General features: G+C 43.1%; 1 long non-coding RNA gene across 1 annotated transcript; it reads right to left on the bottom strand.

Annotated features, from left to right (window-relative positions):
* Window positions 1-289: 289 nt before the first annotated feature.
* LOC309659855 lies at window positions 290-7,441 on the bottom strand. The gene is made up of 2 exons (XR_014263008.1): window positions 4,562-7,441; window positions 290-3,919 (listed from the first exon to the last, which is right to left on the bottom strand). It is a non-coding gene; the product is annotated as an uncharacterized lncRNA (long non-coding RNA).
* Between the last annotated feature and the right edge of the window lie 8,962 nt (window positions 7,442-16,403).

The following is a 16,403-nucleotide window of genomic DNA, read 5'->3' as shown; positions in this document are numbered from 1 at the left end:
TGGATTTGGGCTGAAGAAGGCTTCGTCTTGATGCATGCTTCTCCTTACAGTCTTGGCTGGGTAGAGGGAAGGCGGCAAATCATTCAGTGGCTCTCAGAGCATCCACCTGGAAGTGACACACTGTTCTGCTCATGCATCCTTGGCCAGAGCAAGTTACGTGGCCATGCCTAACTTTAAAGCTCTGTAATCCTGCCAAGTGTCTCGAAGGGAGAGCGCCAGGAATATTTGGGAAACAACACTAATGACTCGAACAGTCTCCCTTTCTGTTCACCAAATGTTTGGCTTACTGTCCTCCCACAGGCAGAATTCCACTCTCTCCTCAAGGGGGATGACCCTAAAGACCCACCTAGTCACGGTATATCAAGCTCACTTTCCAGGGAGTGGGTGATGGTAGTAGACTCTATATCAGCTCCAGATGTGACTCTTCATCCAAAGGCAAGATATCTGCCCGGCATACTCTCAGTATGTAACAGTGGGACAGAGATGGGATAACTGCAATGGACACACTGATTGGAAAGTGAAGGAATGGGACACCACAGTGGACGTTAATCCAGAGCAGACATGTTGGGGACCCCCCCTACCCAACACCCCGATTAGATGTTGATTCTGCTCCCTAAGTGTAGCTGCCCTAGCCATTGTTTTCTGTGACCCCTGGCCTTGACCTCTGAGAGAGTCTTCCTTCTGTACATCTAAAGCAGGCATAGGAAATAGGTTTTCAAACCAGCTTTTAAAAATAGGGGTGGTGTTGGGGGAACAGAGTGATATTAAGTCTCAAATACAGTCTCCTTTAATCCAGGCTGATGTTCTTTTGGCAGTGCAACTCTCCCAAAAATGTAGGTTTCTTATCTATTTGATTCCAGGCGTTCCATGTGTCAATAGCCACAGCCAATTCTTTTCTAGACATGCCTCCATGGTTTGCCATGTTTCTTTGCTTTCTTGCTCTCCTGCCTGCTAATATCTCTCTCATTCATCTCCTTTTCATATTCTCTCTGTCTCTCTCTCTATTTCTTTGTCTTGCTGTCTTTCTGTCTATCTCTCTCCTGACTTGGCTTTGAGTGCTTTGCACTTATTGGGCTTAGGTGGGAGAGTCATACTTTTCCTCCCATTTCCTCCCTTTTCCCTTTTCTCTAATTGAAAGCATATGCTCGGTAACATCTTAATTTATCCAGAGGTTTTAACAATAGGTTTGAGGCCATACCTTTGACTTGAGCCATACTTCAGGGCTGATTTTAACTAGCCGTTTCTTGCTGAAAATCTTCCTTAATTTTACTAGTTGAGATTGAGAAACAATAGCCTCCTCTAACCCTCCATAACTCTGAATTTATAGATCGTCCCTAGTTTCTTTCATTCCTGCTTGCAAACTGGCCAAATCTTCTCTGAGCTCATCTCTTTTTTTTTTTTTTTTTATAAATTTATTTATTTTATTTATTTTTGGCTGTGTTGGGTCTTCGTTGCTGCGTGCGGGCTTTCTCTAGTTGTGGAGAGCAGGGGCTACTCTTCGTTGTGGTGCATGGGCTTCTCATTGCTGTAGCTTCAATTGTTGCGGAGCATGGGCTCTAGGCACGTGGGCTTCAGTAGTTGTGGTACACAGGCTCAGTAGTTGTGGCTCACGAGCTCTAGAGCACAGGCTCAGTAGTTGTGGCGCACGGGCTTAGTTACTCCGCGGCATGTGGGATCTTCCCGGACCAGGGCTCGAACCCACGTCCCCTGCATTGGCAGGCGGATTCTCAACCACTGCGCCACCAGGGAAGCCCTCATCTCTTTTTCGTAATAAGTTTCTAAATGCATCCAACAGCCATCAACACATGCTACTAATATTTTGTTTTACAATCTCTTGCCTCAGTTCATTAGGTTCATGATATGTCTTCTAAATTATCACAGTGATATGTTCACCAAATAGATCACCATCCTTTTACCTTCTGATAACAGTGTTCTTAGTTACTGCCCTCTAAACAAATGTTTACTTTGGTTATTGTTGTTATTACATTACCCCGTGTCTAGGTGCCAGTTTTTATATCCGTCAGGATAGGCTAGGTTTGCCACCAGAACAATCCTAATATCTCAGTGGCTTAACAAAAAACCTTTACTTCTTGCTTATACTACATGTTCAAGGTCAGAGGGGGTTTTCTCAATATACTCACTCAAAGACAGAGTCTGAAGGTTTCATCTTGAAATATGTGTGCTTCTACAATCATCACAATCACCTTCACAGGGAAAAGAAAGCATGGTGAATTCATACTGGCTTTTTTAAAAAAAATACATTTATTTATTTTATTATTTTATTTTATTTTTTTTGGCTGCATTGGGTCTTTGTTGCTGCACATGGGCTTTTCTCTGGTTGCGGTGAGCAGGGGCTAATCTTCGTTGTGGTGTGCGGGCTTCTCATTGCGGTGGCTTCTCTTGTTGTGGAGCATGGGTTCTAGGCACGTGGGCTTCAGTAGTTATGGCACGCGGGCTCAGTAGTTGTGGCTCGCGGGCTCTAGAGCGCAGGCTCAGTAGCTGTGGCACATGGGCTTAGTTGCTCTGTGGCATGTGGGATCTTCCCGGACCAGGGCTCGAACCCATGTCCCCTGCATTGGCAGGCAGATTCTTAACCACTGCGCCACCAGGGAAGCCCCCATATTGGCTTTAAAAGCTTCCTCCAAGAAATGACATGTTACTTATGTTTACATAGTATTGATCAAAAACTAGTCATATGACCATGTCTTACTTAAAAGGTGCGGGAAAGTGCAATCCTACTATGCACTTGGAAGTTAAGAGCTGGAAATGCACACCGCTGTATAGCCCAGGTTATGCTCTGGCAGCGATCCAAAAATCTTACTGAATGACAACCACGGAATTATTTCTCACTCATGCTGCATGCCCATTACGGGTTGGTTGTGTCTCTGCTTCAGACACATCATCTTTGCTCTGGGACCTTTTCTGAAACATTGCTGATTGCCATGGCAGACAGCAAAGAACATGGTGCTTAAAGCTTCTACTGAAAGCAGTTCACGTGGCTAAGCCTGTTGTCAGTGGGGAGCGGCAGCAAGTATTTGCAAATAGTAATACAGTCTACCACACCCTACACTACACATTCCTCCCATTCCTATGAGTCTCAGCTACCCTAAACATTTTCCATACCTCTGACATTTTCCTGGTTTTCCATTTATTTTCATCCTTAATAAAAATGCCACCTGGCAAACTCCTACTCACCCTTCAAGACCCTGCTCAAATAATTGCTCCCTCTGAAGCTTGCTGTTACCCCATTGCTCACCCTCAAGTAGTTATTATCTTCTTTGGCTCCCATCACACTGGGTACAGACCCGAAGCTGAGAATGTACATCACGTTTTCTTGTAAATGTCTTCTTACACCGTGACTCCAAATCCAGGAACTGTGTCTTACTCATTTTTATATTTCCAATGCTTAATGCAGTGCCTGGCACATGGAAGGATAGAAGGTACTCAATAAATGCTTATTGATGAGTTTCTTAAAAATAGTCTTTTCTATAGCAGAATTAAGGGGGTGTTTTAATAGTCAAATAGCAACAGTAACTTGTTTTAATACATAAAACTTCTAACAAATTCCCCTGCTGAAACTTCCCTAAGCACATCCTATTGGACTTGGGATAAAACCCAAATTCTTTACTTTGCCTATAAGATCTCACATGCCCTGGGTTGTCCTACCTCACCAGCCTGAAATTACTAGTACTTCTCTCCTCACTATTCTGCAGCCACACTGGCTATGATTGTATCAGTCAGGATAGCCTAGGTTATGTTCCAGTAAAAAAGCAACTCCAGATCTCAGTGACTTAAGACAAAAAAGTTTTATTTCTCGCTTCTGCTCCATGTCCGTCAAAAGTTGTCAGGCAGTCTGATCACTTTGGCTTCCCCTGGGATCCAGTCCAATGGAGTACGCACTTTCAGGAACATCGCAGACCTCATGGGAAAGGGAAAGGGAGCTTTGAAGGGCTCTAGCCAGGCAATTAGGCACATTTGCGGGAGAATGTCACATGTCACTTCTTACAATTCATTGGCTAAAACTAGTCTAATGGCCCCACCCAGCCACAAGTTGACCAGGAAATGCCATCCTATTTGTCTGGAAGGCAGAGAGCTGCAAATCTTTGGCGACCAGTCCTAATGACTCTCACACTGGACTTCTTCATTTCCTCAAACCAGACAGACTGTTTCTTGCCTAAGAACCCTTATATGAGCCCTCCTACCTCTTCCCTGTTCCTTGGTCAATTTTTATTTCTTTAGAGGTTAGCTTAAATGACACTTAAAGAGGCTTTCTTTTATATTACACCCCCGTACCCACCCCCATCTAAATTAGGTTCCTCTCTTATGCCTTTTCATAAGTCTCTGTGTTTTTTCTTTATAGCAGTTGGGATTTCAGGAGGGTGATAAATCACACCCTCTTTCGTTCCCTTCTGAGTTCAGAACCAGCTGAAAGTTAGATACAGGAATCAGATGAATGTGGATTGCAATGCCCACTTGATAGCTGATATAGGCTAGATTGGAGGGCATGGCAGACATGAGGCCATAATGGGTTTCCTCATGTTTCACCCTGAATTAAACTTACCCACAGGTCCCTGGCAAAGGCGGGCAGTTGCAGGCCTTTTCCAAATGGACAAGTGTTTGCATCCTGTAGACAAATTCATTCTGAGAAGAGAGAACAGATGGCTGAGATGGGCCTGCTTTTGTATACACCATCCCCCTTACGGTGATGTCTTTTCAGCACTCAGAACGTCTGCAAAACTTAAGGGATCATAAAGTAACAAGGGCCCTCTAGAAGCCACCTCCCAAGTTCTGCCGTTTTCCCAATGTAGGAATCCCTTTGACAGCATCTTCACTACTTAAGTGCTTCTAGTGATCCTCAGAGCTGGGGAGTGATGTCTACTGAATGCTGCCGATTGGACCTCACTGGGAATATTATGGACATGAAACTGTGGGAAGCAATTTTGATCAGTCAGAGAGATCTCAGAGAAGGTCAGCCGAATGGTGAGAAGCCAGAAACTATGACCCATGGAGAAGAATTGAAGGAACTGGGAATATTTACCCAAGGGGAAAAATAAAAGACCGTGAGACCATGTAGAGAAGTCTCCAAATAGCTGTGCAGCTATCACATGGGGGAGTTCACTTATTTTGCAGGTTTTGAGGTCAGGGCGAGGGTAATGACTAGAAGTTAGAGAGGAAGACTCGGCTACCTTTAAGGAAGAACTTTCTGAAGTTATAGTTATTTATCAATGTGATCGTTGCCTTAAAAGTAGAATGGAAATTCATCCATTCAATACATATTTACCGCTTACTATGTGCCAGACACTATACTGGGTTAGTTTATGATAATTCCTACTAAGCCCGTAGTAACTTGCAGTATTCAAGTTATACTTTGTTTTCAAAGTTCATAAAACCCTTTTAAAATATTCTCTTTTAGAATTTGTCTGGGAGTGGTCACCAATATTAGTGGCTTTTTTCCTCAATTCTAGAACTGACATTTTTTTTTCCTCTCAAAATTTGAAAACCTAAGATGATATTTTCTCATTTCCAGTGTTAGTTAGGTGAACATTCTTTGATCAAAACAATTGCTGGGAATTCCCTGGCAGTCCAGTGGTTAGGACTCCGGGCTTTCACTGCCGAGGGCCCGGGTTCAATCCCTGGTCGGGGAACTAAGGGCCCGCAAGCTGTACAGCATGGCCAAAAAAAAAAAAAAAAAAATGTTTTTAGTGTCCATAAGTCAAAATTACCTGTACTTGGGATGACTTAAGACTAGATACTCCCTTACCATTTGGGGCAGAAGAACTACAAAGTGTTCCCCAAACTCCTCTTCCTTTCCTCCTGAGCATACCGCTCAACTACATTTTCCAGCCTCCTTTGTAATTAGGTGTGGCCACATGGCTGAGTTTTAACCAGTGCAAAGGGGGTTAATGTGATGTGGCTCATAAAACCATCTCTCCCCATCTTCAGGGACATAGAGAAGGGCAGAGCCACAGGTGGAAGGAGCCTGGATCTTTGAATGACCACGTGGAAGATTAATTGCCCACTGGCCAGGATTATTTGCACTGGATTTTGCCTGAATGAGAAATCAACTTTACTGTTGAAACACCGAGATTTTGGAGTATATATGTTAAAGCTGCTAGTGTCTTCTTATTCCAACTGGTGCTGCAGGATGCCCTCGAAGAGAGAAGAAATATGGAACTGAAGTTAGGGATTTTGTTCTGCCCTTTCCTGTTTGAGGAGAATTAGTGGAGCAGGCAGAAGTGAAAGACATAGCACTTAATTACACACCAATGCTTCCTTGTGCTCATGTTTTCTTCCCAACTAATTTATAAACTTCATGAGACATGTTGCAATGTCTTACATCCTCTTTTATATTTAATCTTTTGGTGGATATTTATAGAGAAATGCCAGGTGCTTTGAGGATTTCATAAGAAATATAGGTAGCACTTATTGTTAAATGTTATTCATTTACTCAACAATTTTTGAGAATTCACTATGAGCCAGCCACTGGGAAGCATTGGTGAACAAAAGCTATGGTACCTGCCCACAAGTTGGGGTATAGCAAGGAAAATAGAGATAAAGAGGCAAGACTAGTCGAGCGTGATAAAGCTGTGAGAAAGAAGGACAGGATGTTCGGATGCACGTGGAAGGGACATCTGACAAGGTTGGCGGTCAGAGAATTGTCCTCTATTAAGGTGACGAATAAATTGAGACTCCGCAAGGATGAGCAGGAGTAGCCAGAAGAAGAGGAGACTGGAGAAAGAGTGCTCTAGGAATAGGGAATGCATGTACAAAGGCTTGGATATGGGGCTTGAAGATGGGGTGTGTTTGGAGGGACCAGAAGGTAAGCTGGAAAGGAAGAATGGAGAGGATGAGCATGAGAAGAGGAACTTATATATTATAAGAGGAACTTATATAATATATAAGTATGAGGCACATACTTAATAAATGCATACAGAAAGCCTTTTACTATACGTGTATGAATTTACCTAGGAGGAAATATGGCTGATTAATCATCAAGATATCAACAGTTGTGACATTTGGGTAATTTCTTTTTTCCTCCTTATGCTTCTCTGTTTGTTTTAAAACTTTCTACAATAAACACATATTGCACTTGGAATTAAAAAAATCAAAGTGGGGCTTCCCTGGTGGCGCAGTGGTTGAGAATCTGCCTGCCGATGCAGGAGACACGGGTTCGAGCCCTGGTCTGGGAAGATCCCACATGCCGCGGAGCAACTAGGCCCGTGAGCCACAACTACTGAGCCTGCGCGTCTGGAGCCTGTGCTCCGCAATGAGAGAGGCCGCAATGGTGAGAGGCCCGCGCACCGCGATGAAGAGTGGCCCCCGCTTGCCACAACTAGAGAAAGCCCTCGCACAGAAATGAAGACCCAACACAGCCATAAATAAATAAATAAAAACAAATACTTTAAAAAAAAAAAAAAAAAAAAGAAGTAACAGATGGCAATCCAAGGCCCCGTGTTAAAAAAAAAAAAAAAAAAAAAAATCAAAGTGTATTTTCTTCTTAGTTGTGATTGTACCTGCTGGGCCTCATCAGATCTTCAGAACAGTCATCTGAGCAAACTGAGGTCCAGAGCTGATACACAGTGATATTACAATTAGCTTTCCTCTGGTTCCATTCAGCCTACTTCCTCTCCATTGTGCCTGCCTCCCCTGCAGTGTCTAAGTACTGATGATGGGCTTTTCCTGGAACTACTGACTTTAGTGCCATGTCGCATGTTCGTGTGTATGTTGTTTGCAACTTGGAGAAACTGGATCCACGTCCTCGTGATCCTGCCCTCCTAAGAGGCTTTCCACACACAGAAGATGGTCCTCCACCTCCTGGTCTACATCCTTAGACCTCTCTCTTCTGTGATGCTCTCATGTCCTTTGCCTAGTTAGGGAGGAAATTGTTTCTCATTATTCTGTCAACCCATATCTTGATTGACTAGTGTGTTGGTGCTTGGCCAAACCAGTGACAATGAACACCCAAACATCTGAAAGTCTTGAAACACTGTATTAACATTCTCTAAGTTATGTTGCGGCGACAAACCACCTGCCAAATCTCAGAGGCTTAAAATGACATGAGTTTAATTCATGCGCATGTTACATTTCCATCCCGATCTAGGGCTTAGCTCTTTACTCTGAGACTCTGGGTGAAGAAGTGGCCCCCTTGAAGAAGTGACCCCCATCTGAGATATTGCTGGTGTGTGTCACAGGGAAGAGAGAGAGGTGACACCGGGGGATAGTTCTTAAAGCCTTGCCCACAGTCACTTCTGCTCACCTTTGATTGGCCAGAGTGTGTCACGGGGCTGATAGGGAGGGGCAGCCAATGTTTTGACAGATACCTTCTCAGCTCTCGGAATCTCAGCTTCTGTATCTATAAAATGGAACTAGGTGTAAAACATTATGGGATATTCAAACCATGGAATATCATGTGGCCATTTTAAAAAATGAGTTAATTGCCCTTAAAAAAAAAGTGTGTTGACCTGAGAAAAGCCCATGATATAGCGTTAGGTGAAGAACGCAAGTTGCCCAGTAAAGTGTATAGCTTGGTGTCATGTTTACATAAATTTAGAAAACCTATATCTGAGCATATTTGTTTGCATGAGGATATTAATAAAAATAGCTAGTGTTTAAGGAATGCTTACATCATATGCCGATTCTGTGCTAGGTGCTTTTTACGTGCATTTGCTCATTTAATCCTTGCAAAACCCAGAGAAAGGAGTAGAAAGTTATATTGAATAGTTATTATCAGCTATCTTACTTGGGGGTAGGATTAGAGAGATCTTATTTACTTTTAAAAGTAAATGATTTCTGTACATTTTTACTGATCACAGTAAGTGGATTAATCAGCTTTTGTGGTAAAAGAAACCACAGTAACATCTGAGTGCTGTGCAATGCTCAGTAATTTATTTTCTGCTCATGGGTCTGCAGTCAGCTGAGGTGGCATGGCTTTTCACGGCCCTTCTTGGTCTTCTTTCCTCCCCACTGCATCTGCCTCCCCTGCAGTTTTCTAAGTAGTGATGATGGCTTTTCTTGGAACTGCTGATATCAGTGCTGTGTTGTGTGTGCTCAGGTGCAACCTGGAGAAATAGGACCGAGGGTCAAATTCAGGTCTACTCCATGTGCCTCATTCTAGAACCCATCCTGGAGAAGTAGAATCTGCCAGGGCTCTGTTCTTTTCGTGGCAGAGGTGGGGACAAATGGAAACATGGGAAGCTTCTGAAGGCCTGGGCTTGGAACTGGTCTGTTGTCATTTTGGCCCACATTCTATTAGCTGAAGCAAGTCACATGGCCAAGTCCAATATCGGTGGAGCTGGGAAGTCATAGAGGTTTAGAAGGAGGGAGTGAATACTCACTGTATAGTAATCTACAATCAGCATTCGTTGCTTTCTTAGTTAAAAAAAAATAAATCACAATAAAGTGAGAAAAAGAATATTTACCAGTGATAGTTTAAATTGTGTTCAGTAGATTGCAAAGTCACTTTATGCATTTCTCAAAAATACAAGCTCCGTATCTACAGTTATAATGAGCACGGTGATAATAACATGGACATTTAATTAACCAAAGTATTCATTGCCTAGTAGGGCAGGTAGGCATTTACACCAGCTTGGCTTATGCTGCTCGTGGTGTAACATTCTGAGCATAATTCAGAGACTGTTTAATGGCCCTATGTATACATCTCTACTACTTGTGTGGCCATCTGCAATCCAAGGAACTTAAATCATGGAATCACAGACTCTCAAACCTGGAAGGCTATAGTGCCTGTGGTAGGCAAGTGCCTCTTAAGTTATATGGACAGCTGCTTTTGCCAATTATAGTCATTCTTGATTGGGTGTGTCTCACATTGCTGGAAAATGGTTATGGAAATCAAAATTCTTTCATTTAGCCCATGGGGACAGTGAGATCCCCAGCTGTCATTTACCTGAGTGGCCAAGATAGGATGGAGACCTAATTGTCTCTAGTAGGCCCAGGGCCTCTTGCTTTGTTTCTTTGCATAACATGAACATTCAAGCATATGGATCATTTGGGACTATTCACTAGGACCTGAAGCTTCCATTACTCTCTTTAAAAAGTATATTAAGCCTCCTTCTTTTACTGTTTCCTCTGTCTTAAGAGAACCCAAGTACTGCTTAGACCAACTAACTCTGAGTCATGCAAAAAACAGTATTGGCACAGACTCTGAAATGAAGAGAAGCATGTTAAATTCCCTAGAACACTGGCCGGGGAATCACGCGTATTTTAATTTCCTTTCTATTCTAGGTAATTTAGAAATATCTGCTGATATAGCTTATGGGAATCAATTGCATAAAGCAAATGTTTTACTAAGGACTTTATTTGTTAAGATTATGAATTGTATTTCTCAAGTTTCAGTCATTTATCCATCACTTTTTCCATTTTGCTATGTCCACTTACTTCTCTCAAATCAACTTACTATTTTTCTTTAGATAGATTCACTTTTTTAAAACTTAAAGGTATTTTTATAGGAGATGATATATTACCAGTGTAAATGGATGAGAAGTATTACTTGCCATAAACACTGATACAACTGTAAAAATAAATACATAATCATTAAAATAGATAACTTGTCTCTTATTCTACGTGTGGTAGGTGTTTTTCCACTGATATTTTGGAAAGGTATGGGCTCTGGAATCAGGAAGACGTGGGTTCAAATAACAACTCATTTTCTTCCCAATAATGTGATCTTGGGCAATTTTCTTTTTTTTTTTTTAACATCTTTATTGGAGTATAATTGCTTTACAATGGTGTGTTAGTTTCTGCTGTATAACAAAGTGAATCAGCTATACATATACATATATCCCCATATCCCCTCCCTTTTGCGTCTCCCTCCCACCCTCCCTGTCCCACCCCTCTAGGTGATCACAAAACACCGAGCTGATCTCCCTGTGCTATGCAGCTGCTTCCCACTAGCTATCTGTTTTACATTTGGTAGTGTATATATGTCCATGCCGCTCTCTCACTTCGTCCCAGCTTCCCCTTCCCCCTCCCCGTGTCCTCAAGTCCATTCTCTACATCTGCATCTTTATTCCTGTCCTGTTGGGCAATTTTCTTAATTGTTGAACATCAGTTTCTTATCCATAAAATGGAACAGCATTTTCATCCATAAAATGGAATAACTTAGTGATTGATTGCCTACCAGGTGCTAGGTAATGTGCTAAGTGTGTGGGTACAGTGAAAACTGGGTAAATGGACTTGGAGTTGAAGACTTGGATTCAAGTCCTATCTTATCTCCTTTTGGGTAAGTCATTTAATGTCTCTGAGCTTCAGTTTCCTCATCTGAAAATGAGTGTGATGGTTGCCATTTATGCCTACTTCCAAGAACTTCTGGAAGGAATGACATCATTACTAATGGGAAAGCCTTTGGTACACGGATACAGGCATTTCTGCTGTAATGTGACATGTACATTCCTGAAACACTCTGTGTTCTGCAGAGTTGTACATTAAAAATAACATGACTTTCTGCAAAAATAGGGTTAAGGCAGGCCACCGAAAACCTGTACAATATTGTAACCATACTGCTAAGATAAAACTCTAAATATCCTAATAAAAGTAATAGAGTTAAAAAGATCTGTTAAATTTTGACTAAATAAATACACCCACACCCACACATACATACTACAGCAAATGTAGGATTTTACCTTAAAACTGGCAAAGGCAGCTTGACGGAAGGCATGAGGAAGGCAAGGCAGCTGAAGTTATGGGGGCGAGGGTAAACGCTCAAAGATGGGACCGCACCATGCAGTAAGCTCTCTCAAGGAGTATGTAGGCAAACAGCCCAGCAAGAGGACGGAGGGTGAAAGGGCATTCTGCCCAGTACCCAGAGCACTGGGTGCCTCTGAGGCAACCGCATTCCACTCAGTGTAGTTTCTGCTCGGCCGCTGCTTCTCGGGGGGACACAGTGTTAACATCCCGGGAGAAATCAGTGTGGAATAAAGCAGCTTGCATGTTATGCCACTCTCATTCCTCTAGTTATCAGCCTTACCTTGTCTTCCAGTACCACGGGTCACAGCATCATGTACTGTCGTGGAGCAGTCCACACAGGCAGATGGGGGGAGTTGCAGTTCTCAGCCAGGAGCCCGTGCCCCGGTCCCAGGCTCCGTGAGCAAAACAAGCAAAGACTCCCAGAGGTAGAATTCATTCAGAGACGTGAGCCTCCTCTCCGTGCCCCCTTCCCTCTCTTCTCAGTCTGATCAGTCTAATTTCTTCTCCTTTCCTTGGTTTCATGCTTCCTCTTCCCTCCCCAGCCTGTGAGCTCCTTGAGAGACGGCTCTGTCTTATTCACTGATGTGCTCTGAAGACCCACACAGGGGCCCTGGAACAGAATAGCTGCATTACAATTGAGCCACCCTTTGTAGGTAAGGAAGAGCCCCAAACTCACTGAAGGGTCCCGGGGCTCATCGGAGCGCATCCGAAACACTGGGCACCTTGAGATGAGGATGGAGGCACTGCCCGCACCACCACCCCCACTCCGCCCACCCTCCAAGGACAGGGACAGTGTCTCATTCAGCTCTGTGTCCAGCATCCCTGTTGCTCCCAAGTTGAGGCAGGGACTCCTCAGTGGGTCCCAGCCCTGCTTTAGCCGCGAGAAGACCACGACAGGGCTAGCAGTATATCCTCCTCCTCAGCCCTCCTGCCTTCCTTCCTTTCTTCCTTTCAACAAATATTTATCGGGCCCCTATCCCATACCAGGCACTATACAAGGTCCTGAGGATGAAGTGTTGGGCAAGAAAGACCTGGAATCTGCCCTCACGGTGCTTCTGTGTGGCCTAGAGGTTAAGCGCTTAACTTCTGGAGCCACGTTCCCTGGATCTGTTATCTGGCTCTGTCCTTTTCTCACTATATGAACATGGCCAAATTCCTCTCCAAATCTGTTTCCTTACCTGTAAAATAAGGCTCATAATAGAATCTAATTCAAGGGCTTGTTATGAATATTGAATGAATTGACATATAAAGGACTTAGAATAGTACCTGACGCAGTAAGAGCCCAATAAATATTAACTGTAATTAGTAGTATTACAGTTGCTGTCTATAGATGATAAACACATGAATATAAAATCATGATAAGCTATAAGTATTATGAATGAAATTCCAGGAATAACCTGGAACTCTGTGGTTCTATCTAACTCTGTAGCTAGTAGACTATGCAAATGTTATCTGACAGGGGAGTCGGGAGGTGGTTGGGCCTGGGGACCTGAAAGATCTCTGTACACTTCTGGTTTGAAAGAAGATTAACAGTGGGAAACTTCTTAAAGGGGGTCATCTGAAAGGGCCTCTCTGAAGAGGGGCTGCAATATAAAGGATATAAACACTGACTCTCGCAGGAGGGGGGTGGCATGGGAAGGGTGTTCCAGGCAGAGGAAAGGTGGGAAAGAGCCATCCCTGGTGATCAGGTGATCAGGTGTTGAGGACCTTCCCCTACCGGCTCTGCACCTGGCCAATCTTGTTAAAAGATCCTTTGTTCCCAGTTGCTCAGTTTCGGTGTCTACTGTATGGGGAGCCCTCAGTGGTGGCTTTCAAGCGCTGGGGTCTGAACACTGGTACCACCCATATCCTCAGGATTCTAGAACTCCATGTCCTTTCACGCTGTTACTGTGACTCCCTCTACACTGCCATGCTGGCTGGGCCATTGTTTTATTTCTTAGGTTACACTTGAGCAGATTAAAGAAAGGAGACATAATGAGCATGCATTTCTATGTGCCATGGTCTAAATTCATTACCGATGCCCAAGTTTTAATCAGTATATGTTGCCAACCACATACAGTTTGGGTAACCTTGGTTACGTCATCTCATTTCCTCTTCCTTCACCAATACTCACTCAACAGATACCAGCTGAGCAAGAAGTATGTGCTCGTGTGACGGGGTAGAGGGGTTACTTGGGGCCTCAGCTTCTCCACCGACAGTGTGAAGGCTTGGGCCAGATCACTGGTTTTCAACTGCAGTGTTCACTCCCAATCTCCATTTTATTAAATGGAGCCATAGTCTCTGGTATACTGAAAAGCTTTCTCAAGTAGGGGAGAGATCAGTGGATTGACAACTAGCAGCTGAAGAGTTTTATTACTATGACCCAGAACTTAATTTTTCTCTGCCTAGATTGTTAGGCTTCGTAAGCCTCACTTGTCACAAGAACTCCATGGAAGGGGTTGTGAACTGCTGAACTAGATGTTCGCTGAGGTCCTCTCTAGCTCTGACATTCTCTGAATCCTGTAATTATTTTTCTTTTCTCTTTGTTTCCTTTCATTTAACACCATTTCATATGCATGTTTCCAAGAATCCACGGGGGTTCTCTCCCTTGTCAGCCTCAGGGATTCGGCTTCAGTTTTGCTTAGTACTTTCCCTATTGATCCCCGCTTCTTGATTCACTCTCCTTTACAGACCTTTTCAGAGCCTTCATTTCAATGAATCCTAACTGTGTGTGTGTATCTCCCCACACTCAAGGTCTTTATTCCTGGCACCAGTAGGCACTTAGCAACTGTTGGATGAATTAGTGAATTCTTAATGATTATCAAGAACCTCAACATATGTATCCATACATGTAATAACCTTTGGATCATTTGACTTCTTTTGTGAGGGTGTCAATTCGGACGGAATTGCTAGATCCAAAGTTATAAGCTGGTTTCCTGCTTTTATTACCGACTGCCAGATTACTGTGGCTTTTGTTTTGTGTAAGCAGTAGTAGTGCTGATAACACTTGTGGTAATTATTTATAACATTATCTTAAATAATTAATCAAATCAGAGTACTTCCTCTCTCTCCCCCCGACCCTTTTTTCTGGGTATCAATATCCTTTGTATCCCAAACTCCAGTGGTTTCCCTAAAGCCACTTGGATCAGTGCTACATGCTCTGAATTTAGCCAGAGAAAAAGAAATGGGCTGCTCCAGCTCTAGGTACCAGCAATGTTTCTGTCTTCTTGGAACCCTGCACCCTTTTGCCACCAATTCAGCATCAGCCTGGCTTGGGGTTATCTGCGATATTGATGATGGTGGTGGTGGTGATAATGATGGTAAAGATAACTATGAAAATATCATGGTAAAGATAACTATGAAAATATCATTAGCCCCATTTTATAGATAAGGGAAACTAAGGCTCAGAGAGGTGACACGGCTTGCCCTCAGTCACACAGCTAGGAATTGGCAAAGACAGGATTTACGTCTGTTTCTGAGTCAAAGCTGGTTGGTCTCTTTCCACAAAACTACACTACACTGCTCCACAAGTGGACCTACAGGGTCAGGAGCCTTGTGGGAGCAGCAGGTCTGTCAAGTTCTACAGGGCTGAGCTATTTATTGCTGCAGAGGACACTCATCACTATGCTAATTACATTAATTGCTGCCCACTCTGCGGCTAGGTGGGTGGTTTAACAACACCTAGCAACGTGGTAATGATGCCTGGGCCTGCCTTTCTGCGTGAAAATATCTAACTCTTTTTTTTTTTTAAACTCCTTCCTGTGGTGGCCAAAGATAGTAATTATAGGTTCTACTGGTCGGAAGTTAGTGACTTTCTACCTTGTAGGGAAAAGGTCAAGACACTGAACTTTGACACTCCATCAGCATCAACTGTGTGCTTGACACTTTAAGGGATCTTTTATAATCCTCATGACAGCTTAGAGGTGGGTATTATATTATCCTTATTTTGTTTCTAAGGGAACCCAGTCACCTGCTTGAGGTCACATAGCTGGATATTGGTTTAGAACTGAGCATTGTCGGAGGACAAATTTAGCCTCCACACATTTCCCTACACTATAGCACCACTCAATAGGAGACTTTTTGCTTCTGATGCTTGGAATTGAATTACACACCAGCAGGGTTGAGTCTGTATTTCAAACAGAGAGGAAGCAAGGCATTGGGAATCGGCGTTTTGCAGAGCCCTCCATTGCTAGAGGATGAATATTTGACATTTCAACCTTCCAACTCCCATCTCTTCCCCGAGCTTCTCAAGGAAATGTTAACAGAATTTTCCAGTTGACTTTTTAAGAAGTAATTTTGAAGACTACATCCATGTACTTCTTGTGAATGGACTAGGTGATTTTGGCAATTCATCATAATTGGCTGAATGACTTAACTTCCCCAGAAACCCAGATAACAGAGGCTAATTTAGGAAGTAGTTGACTTTGGAATGTTATATATGCATGCACGTTATGGGTGTGTCCATATTATATGTCAATAAATGTATTGTGTGTATGTGCGTGTGTGTGTGTGTGTGTGTGTGTGTGTTCTTCAGGAAGTCTTGAGGTACTGGTGGACTTAGATGATTTGGTTCCTTTATTAGCTACCATCTAGCTGTAAATGAGGTTTAAAAATATATTTTACTAATATTCAAAACAATTACATTATATAATGACACAGAGTAGTGGTTAAGATATCTGGAGCTAGACCAGAGTTTGAATCTTAGCTCTGCCACTTAACAGCTG

Source organism: Balaenoptera physalus, assembly GCF_965194825.1.
Source record: "Balaenoptera physalus genome assembly, chromosome: 1".
Classification (NCBI taxonomy): domain Eukaryota; kingdom Metazoa; phylum Chordata; class Mammalia; order Artiodactyla; family Balaenopteridae; genus Balaenoptera; species Balaenoptera physalus.
Note: the sequence above shows the minus strand (reverse complement) of the source record. Positions and strands in the feature narration are given on the sequence as shown.